At 42.4% G+C, this 8,116-nt stretch overlaps 1 long non-coding RNA gene across 1 annotated transcript in view; it reads right to left on the reverse strand.

Moving 5' to 3' along the window:
- The window catches only part of LOC103269701, a 69,238-nt gene extending 64,959 nt beyond the window's left edge, over nt 1-4,279 (reverse strand). The window contains exon 1 of the long non-coding RNA XR_504911.1: nt 4,233-4,279. This is a non-coding gene — a long non-coding RNA (uncharacterized LOC103269701). The remainder of the gene's footprint in view (nt 1-4,232) is intronic.
- Nucleotides 4,280-8,116: the final 3,837 nt, after the last annotated feature.

Genomic DNA, 8,116 nt, shown 5'->3' on the forward strand with positions numbered 1-8,116 from the left:
TGAGACTCCAACTCAAAAAAAAAAAAAAAAAAGTATTCATTAAAGTCTTCATATTAGTTACCTTCTGTTCACATAACTAATGTGGTTTTTGTCTCCTGAGTGGGCCCTGTCTGATGCTATTACACAAGCATCTCACACACTATCTGAAGAGACTGTGGCAAAAACTTGAAGCACTGAGTTCCTGTCTGCCACTCAATCTGGCTTGAGTTAGTGTAACTATTAGAGGAAATACTCCATTCAAATGTAAAGTCTGAGATAAGTGCTGAACCAGACAGAATGCCAGGACAATTGGTATAAATTGCCACTGGCCCAAGTAAACCCAAGTGTATGATCACCTTAGTAATATGCTACATTTTGAGCGGATCTCAGGGATTCTATTCCCTGCTCTACTTTCCTACCTGCAATAAATCCAATCAAAGCACCCTTAAAAGGAAAAGATGTATTTAGAAAGAGACCTCATTACCACTCAACACTTTTTCACTTAATACTTCCAGATAACACCCTTGGAATTAATGGAGAAAATGACAGTGTTCTAAAGAGGCACTAATGGCAGTTACCAGATAATATAATAGAAGACTTTTGTTCTTTCTTTGAAATACAAAACCAGGTATACTAATTAATGTAATGCTTTACAAATTTAGGTACATGGGGTTCTATATTCCTTGGTCTGCCAAGTGTTCTACAACACTTATTTTTCATTGCTTAGTTGGGTTTTGGTAATAATCTAGGCTCAGCCTGTAATCCCACGCCTTTGGGAGGCTGAGGTGAGTGGATTGCCTGAGCCCGTGGGTTCGAGACCCACCTGGGCAACTTGGCGAGACCTCATCTCTACAATAAAAATCAAAAAATTAGCTGGGCGTGGTAGCACGCGCCTGTAGTTCCAGTTCCTTGGAAGGCTGAGGCGGAAGGATCACCGGAGCCCAGCAGGTCGAGGCTGCGGTGGCCGGGAGTGGCCACTGCACTCCAGCCTGGGCGACAGAGTGAGACTCCAACTCAAAAAATAAAATAAAATAAAAAATCTAGACATTTAAATATAGGCATTGTCTTAGTCTGTATTGTGTTGTTATAAAGAAATACTGGAGGTTGGGTAGTTCATAAAGAAAAGAAGTTTATTTGGCTTATATTTCTGCAGCTGTATAAACATGGTGCTGGCATCTGCTAGGCTTCTGGTGAGGGCTTTTGTGTTACATCCAAACATGGTAGAGAAGGTCAAAGGGGAAGTGATCCTGTGCAACGGGGGACCAAACAGGAGGAGTACATTTGCTTTATAACCACTCACTCTCAGGGTATCTCATCCATTCTGTGAAAACGAATTTCGCCTCACCAGAATGAGAGCTCACTCACTACCAGAACAGCTCTAAGCCTTTATGGGGGATCGTCACTCATGACTCAAACTGTTCCCACCACACCCCACACCGCTGCTTTGAAGATGAAATCTCAACAGGAGTTTTGGTGGGAACCAACAAACCACATTGAACCCACAGCAAGCATATTTTGGATGGCCTAGAAATCTTCTCATAAATCTGTTTTGAGTTTAGAATTGTGTTGGTACTAAGCAGTACTAATTTGACTGGGGAATGTTAATACAAAAGGGCAGAGTAGATCTAACATTTCTTTAGCTCAAAGACTAAACAATTCTTTAGCTCAAAGGACTGGCCAAATAATATTCGAGAAGGTTTGTAATTGTTTGAATAGAGAGAAGTGACAGGAAACTGAAGAGAGATTGTATTTGAGTAAATTGAATATACACAACAGCACAGACACACTGAGCTCAAAATGAATTGGAACTAACACAGAACAAATTTCAAGTTAAAAACAGGGGTTTAACTTCAGAAAAACAGCATTGCAGACCACATACAAGGAGACTCCATTTAGTCATTTAACAGCTTTTCTGTGGGAGTGAAAACTTCATACCTTAAATGTTCTCAACAATCAGATGGTAGTTTTTGTTGACATTTGTTCACTGTAGTTAAAATCCTCTTTCAACACTGAATATGTGGAACATTCTATAGTTGTCTTGTAACAATATTATTGTGGCAGGGTGTGACAGACAAAACACTGCTCTGGGAACGAGGACATACCAACCAAGGTGTCATTTCTTTTTTTTTTTTGAGTTGGAGTCTTACCCTATCACCCAGGCACGCTCATATCCACCCCAGCGTCAACCTATTGGGCTTCGGTGATCCTTCTACCTCAGCCTCCCAAGTAGCCGAAATTACCAGCTAATTTTTTATTTATTGTAGAGACAAGGTCTTGCCAAGTTGCCTGGGTTGGTCTCGAACCCTCAGGCTCAGGCAATCCACTCACCTTGGCATCCCAAAGTGCTGGGATTATAGGCTGAGCAACTGAACCCGGCCTGTCACTTCTTTTATGAATTCTTGTGAGACTCTGAGCAAATCACACAAATTGCCTCTGTTTCTCTCTCCTCTGTAAAATATTAGAAGCAGAATCAACAATATGATGCTTTCTGATGCTTATGTATTATGATGATCTGTTTCTCTGGGATTAACAGAAGCAAGTGTTTTTTTGTTTTGTTTTTTTACCTTATAGCTTCTCAAAACCAAGAAAGCCTAGTGAGAATCTCATGGCAAGCCTGGGAGGTATGTTTTTTAAAGTAGAGTGTTCATTTAACAGCATGGAGTGCAGAGATCTCAAACCACTTCAGGAAATTCCAGCTATACCTGAACCTCCATTTCTCTCTTGGACAAGTGGAAGTCTAAGTTGGAGATTCTAGTAGGCCAGACTGACAGTAGGCTAGGAGTGTGTCCTTCCTGAGGTTCATAAAGTCAAGAGCCAAGGGGTGCTGGGAAACAAACAACCAACTAGGTCAAGGTTGAATCAGGAGTTGAGAACCAACAGATACTCTCCAGTGACAATTGAAGAAATGTAAAATTAGATATAAAGCAAGAAGACAGAAGATGAAGTTGAGAATAGTTTCTGAGACTTTGAAGGGTACAACCATTCTTATCTTCTTATCAGGCAACTATGGCCTCACCAGTAGGCTGGGGGAAAGATTCATGGGGGATGAGCTGGTTCAGGGTCACTCTGAAATTGGGCTCTAGTTACCTTGAGAAATGGGCTTCCTTTTAGGGCCCAGCATTTAAATTGCCCTTACTCAGAAAATGAAGACAATTAATTCTCATGAATATAGACTTGCAGACAGATTCCTCACCTTGAAAAACAGTCTCTCATGGGGCACCTCCTTTCACATTTAATTGTATTATTCCAAAAATTGGTTTCATTCATTCTTGGATTTATCTTTGATTCTTACCATACCTTTATTCTTTTTTTTTTTTGAGTTGGAGTCTCACTCTGTCGCCCAGACTGGAGTGCAGTGGCCGCTCCCGGTCACTGCAGCCTCGACCTGCTGGGCTCCGGCTATCCTTCCGCCTCAGCCGGAATTACAGGCATGCGCTACCACGCCCGGCTGATTTTTTGTAGAGATGAGGTCTCGCTGCCCAGGCGGGTCTTGAACCTGCGGGCTTAGGCAATCCACTCACCTCAGCCTCCCAAAGGCATGGGATTACAGGCTGAGCCACCGAGCCCGGCGATACCTTTATTCTTTCATGGCTCAAGAAATCATGCCAATTCTCCCTCCTTGAAATTCCACAGAGTCATATCCTCCTGTTTCCCCTGCCTCTGTCCTGTTTCAGTTCTCCTCAAGTTTCAGTCGTACTATGTTCACCTATCATCTTACTGTGTACAGTGGCAGCCTCCTACAATAAATCTTCCATGATGTAGTCAGAGGGCTCTTTGTAAAATATAAATATGACTATGTTTCTCTGCAGCTTAAAATTCTTTAATGATTCCCCAGTCCACAAGGGAAAGAAGAAACCCACCAAGAGAGTACACATGGCTCTTTGTGGTCTGCCACTGTGGAAACATCAGAGTCTCATGTGGTATCTCCTTCCACACTTCTCTGCCATTGTAGACTTTAATTGGTTAAAGTTCTTCAATATCATGGTGCTACCTCATGCCTCTCTGCACTTGCATGCATTGTGTTTTCTTACAAAGATACTTCTGTGTACAATCCTAACCCTCAGCGCAAGATATAGCCTTGGCAAAGAAGTTCAGTCAACCAGGCATCTGCTGTAAGTTTCATAAGGAAAAAAGCATTTATCATATTTTAACCTGTTTTTCTGGTCAAAAGGAGTTGATGAATCAAGTGGGGCCCAAAGTCTGGATCTAGATCTGAGTAACAAGGGAAAATTGGTATACAATGGGGAAGTGACCTTGGCATTTCCAACTGGCAGAGCAGGAAAGTCTAGGCGGTTCCAAAGTGAATCTGCAGCCAATAGAGAGAGGTTTCAAAAACATGGAGAAAATATGGAGATGAATCCTGCTCCAAGACTATTGAGAAAGTACTTGGGGAATAGTTCCTTTTAGGATTCCACACTGGAACTGCCTGGACAGCTTTATAAAATACTACTGCCTGTTCCCTCTCCCTATAGATTCTGATTTAACTGATTTGGGGTACAGACTGGCCATGGAGATTTTTAAAAGCAGAAGTACCGAATATGACTTGGAAAGCTCTGGGGAAGCTTCCTGGAGGAGACATTATTTGTTTGTTTGTTTGTTTGTTTGTTTGAGTTGAAGTCTCACTCTGTCGCCCACACTGGAGTGCAGTGGCTGCTCCCGGCCACCGCAGCCTCGATCTGCTGGGATCCGGCGATCCTTCCACCTCAGCCTTCCAAGTAGCTGGAATTACAGGCGTGGGCTACCACGCCTGGCTAATTTTTGATTTATTGTAGAGATGAGGTCTCACCAAGGTGCAGGATTACAGGCTGAGCCACCGAGCCCGGCTAAAAGGTACATCTTATCCACAAAGGAGAAATCAACTGCTTTTTAAGAGACTGGAGTGATTATTTGCAAACATCTGTTTGGATATTTTGTGTAATTGTATGATTTTGTTACTAAAAAGATGTTAAAACTCTCATATATGAACACTTCAAAAACTTAAAAATGTAAATTTCTCAACTTAAAAATCTTTCCCCCTTTCTTCTCATATCTAGAAAAGACAATATAGAAATTCATACAGAAGCATAAATGAACACAAATAGCCAAAACAATCCTCAGCAAAAGAAACAAAGCAGGAGGTATCATACTTCTGGACTATAAAATTTATTATAATGCTACAATAATCAAAATGGCCTGGTATTGGAACAAGAATAGGTATATGGACCAATGGGACAGGATAGAGATTCTGGAAGCAAAACCTCAATTTTGACATCTTCAACAACGTCTCCACCAACAATCATTGAGGAGAGTAGAACCTATTCAGTAAATGGTGCTGGGAAAACTGGCTGACTACATGCTGAAGACTGAAACAGGACCCCTACCTATCACCGTACACAAAAATCAACTTTAAATGGATCAAAGAACTAAACGTAAAACCTCAAACTATAAAAACCTTAGAAAATGCAGGAGACACCCTTATGGAAATTGGAACTGGCAATCAATTCCTGATCAAAACCCCAAGTGCCTATGCCATAAGAGATAAGATAGACAAGTGGAACCTCATCAAACTGAGAATCTACTGCAAAGCAAAAGAAACCATCAAGAGAGCTGGGAGACAGCCCACAGAATGGGAAAAAATATTTTCTAACCGTGTATCTGACAAAGGCCTAACATTTAGGATCTACAAGGAACTCAAACGTGCCGAAAGGAAAAAAACAAACAACCCCATTAAAAACTGGGCAAAAGACACAGATAGACATTTCTTAAAAGAAGATATACGGGCAGTCAACAGACACATGAAAAAGTGCTCAGCCTCACTAATCATCAGAGAAATGAAAGTCAAAACCACATTGAGATACCACCTAACCCCAGTAAGAATGGCCATCATTAATAAAACAAACAACAACAGATGCTGGTGAGGATGTGGAGAAAAAGGAACAGTTCAGCACTGCTGATGGAAATGCAAACTAGTGCAACCTCCTTGGAAAATAGAGTGGCAAGTTCTTAAAGAACTAGACATTGATCTTCTATATGACCCAGCAATCCACCTCCTGGGAATATACCCAGAGGAATTCAAATCATTCTACAAAAAAGATACCTGCACATACGTTTATTGCAGCACTATTCATAATAGCAAAAATATGGAATCAACCGTGCTGCCCATCAAACTGGATTAGATTAAAAAAATGTGATACATAAACACAACGGAATATTACACAGCCATAAAGAAGGACAAACATGTGGACTTTGGATGGATGTAGAGTCTATCATACTCAGTGATCTATCACAGAAACAAATAACAGAGCACCACATCTTCTCACTCATAAGTGGACCCTGAACATTAACCATAATACTATAAGAAAAGAATTTGCGGCCGGGTTCGGTGGCTCAGCCTGTAATGCCAGCACTTTGGGAGGCCGAGGTGAGTGGATTGCCTGAGCCCGCAGGTTTGAGACCCGCCTGGGCAACTTGGTGAGACCTCATCTCTACAATAAATCAAAAAATTAGCCGGGTGTGGTAGCGCGCACCTGTAGTTCTAGCTACTTGGAAGGCTGAGATGGAAGGATCGCGGGAGCCCAGCAGGTCGAGGCTGCAGTGGCCGGGAGCAGCCACTGCACTCCAGTCTGAGTGACAGAGTGAGACTCCAACTCAAAAAAAAAATTAAAAAAAAAAAAGAAAAGAAAAGAACTTGCAGTAGTTGGTACTGCCAGGGTGGGGTGGGACACAACATCAATAAGGGCACCTGATCTCAAACCAGGCAAAGTGGAGACCAAAGGGAGACTCAAACTTTGCCTGTACAATGACCACTTGTATACCTAATCAATCCTGAATTGTACCCCACATCTTTAAAATAAAATATTAGAATTTTAAAAATCTTCCCCTCAAAAAAGAGGCATGGTGGACATCAAACTGTTAAAAATATAAGTACATTAAAAAAATGTTCTTTTCAAGAGCAACTGATTTTTTTTTTTTTTTGAGTCAGATTCTCACTCTGTCTCCCAGACTGGAGTGCAGTGGCCGCTCCCGGCCGCAGCCTCGACCTGCTGGGCTCCGGCGATCCTTCCCCCTCAGCCTTCCAAGTAGCTGGAATTACAGGCGCACGACACCACGCCCGGCTAATTTTTTGATTTATTGTAGAGATGAGGTCTCGCCAAGTTGCCCAGGCGGGTCTCGAACCTGAGGGCTCAGGCAATCCACTCACCTCAGCCTCCCAAAGCACGGAATTACAGACTAGGCCACCGAGCCCGGCCCAGCAACTGATTTTTAAGAGGATAAATTTTTACTAGATTTCAGTTAAAGTCTGTGAGTAATTAGTATATTACTCATATATTGATTGAAAATCAAGCGACAAGGTTTGCGACCAATGCTGCCTTTATTCCCCCAAATCAACTCATTTTCTGAGATGCCTTTCCCCCATGACAGCAACCAATCCCAAATTAAGAAATAAACTGAACTTAAAACCTGGTCTTCAAATGACAGCATTTCAAAGTGTTAATCTAAGGCAAAAACGAATGCACACGTATTCAATCACATCGCTTTCATTAATTTTTTTAAAGTCATTTGCCAGCACAGAAATGTTGCATATTTCCAATATAAAGGTGTCTCTTTCTTTAAAATGTATGTGTATGAGCCGGGCTCGGTGGCTCAGCCTGTCATCCCGCGCCTTTGGGAGGCTGAGGTGAGTGGATGGCCTGAGCCCGCGGGTTCGAGACCCGCCTGGGCAGCGAGACCTCAGCTCTACAATAAATAAAAAAAAAAAAATCAGCCGGGCGTGGTAGTGCATGCCTGTAATTCCAGCCACTTGGAAGGCTGAGGCGGAAGGATCGCCGGAGCCCAGCAGGTCGAGGCTGCGGTGGCCGGGAGCGGCCACTGCACTCCAGTCTGGGCGACAGTGAGACTCCAACTCAAAAAAAAATGTATGTGTATGTTTATATCATGTACAACACATTAGTATTTAGCGCATTATCACATATAAATTCACAGACGCTCATCGGGGATGAGTAAACTGTGTCCGTTGGGAATGAGTCAACACAAAAAACTGTGTTGACGGGTATCACGCCAAAACAGTTTGGAGACGGCTGACGGCAGCAGCGTTAACCTTTGGTTTTTCCTTTTTTTTTTTTTTGAGTTGGAGTCTCACTCGGTCGCCCAGACTGGA

The sequence above is a fragment of the Carlito syrichta genome, unplaced genomic scaffold (assembly GCF_000164805.1).
Source record: "Carlito syrichta isolate Samal-C Ts95f unplaced genomic scaffold, Tarsius_syrichta-2.0.1 Scaffold309460, whole genome shotgun sequence".
NCBI lineage: Eukaryota > Metazoa > Chordata > Mammalia > Primates > Tarsiidae > Carlito > Carlito syrichta.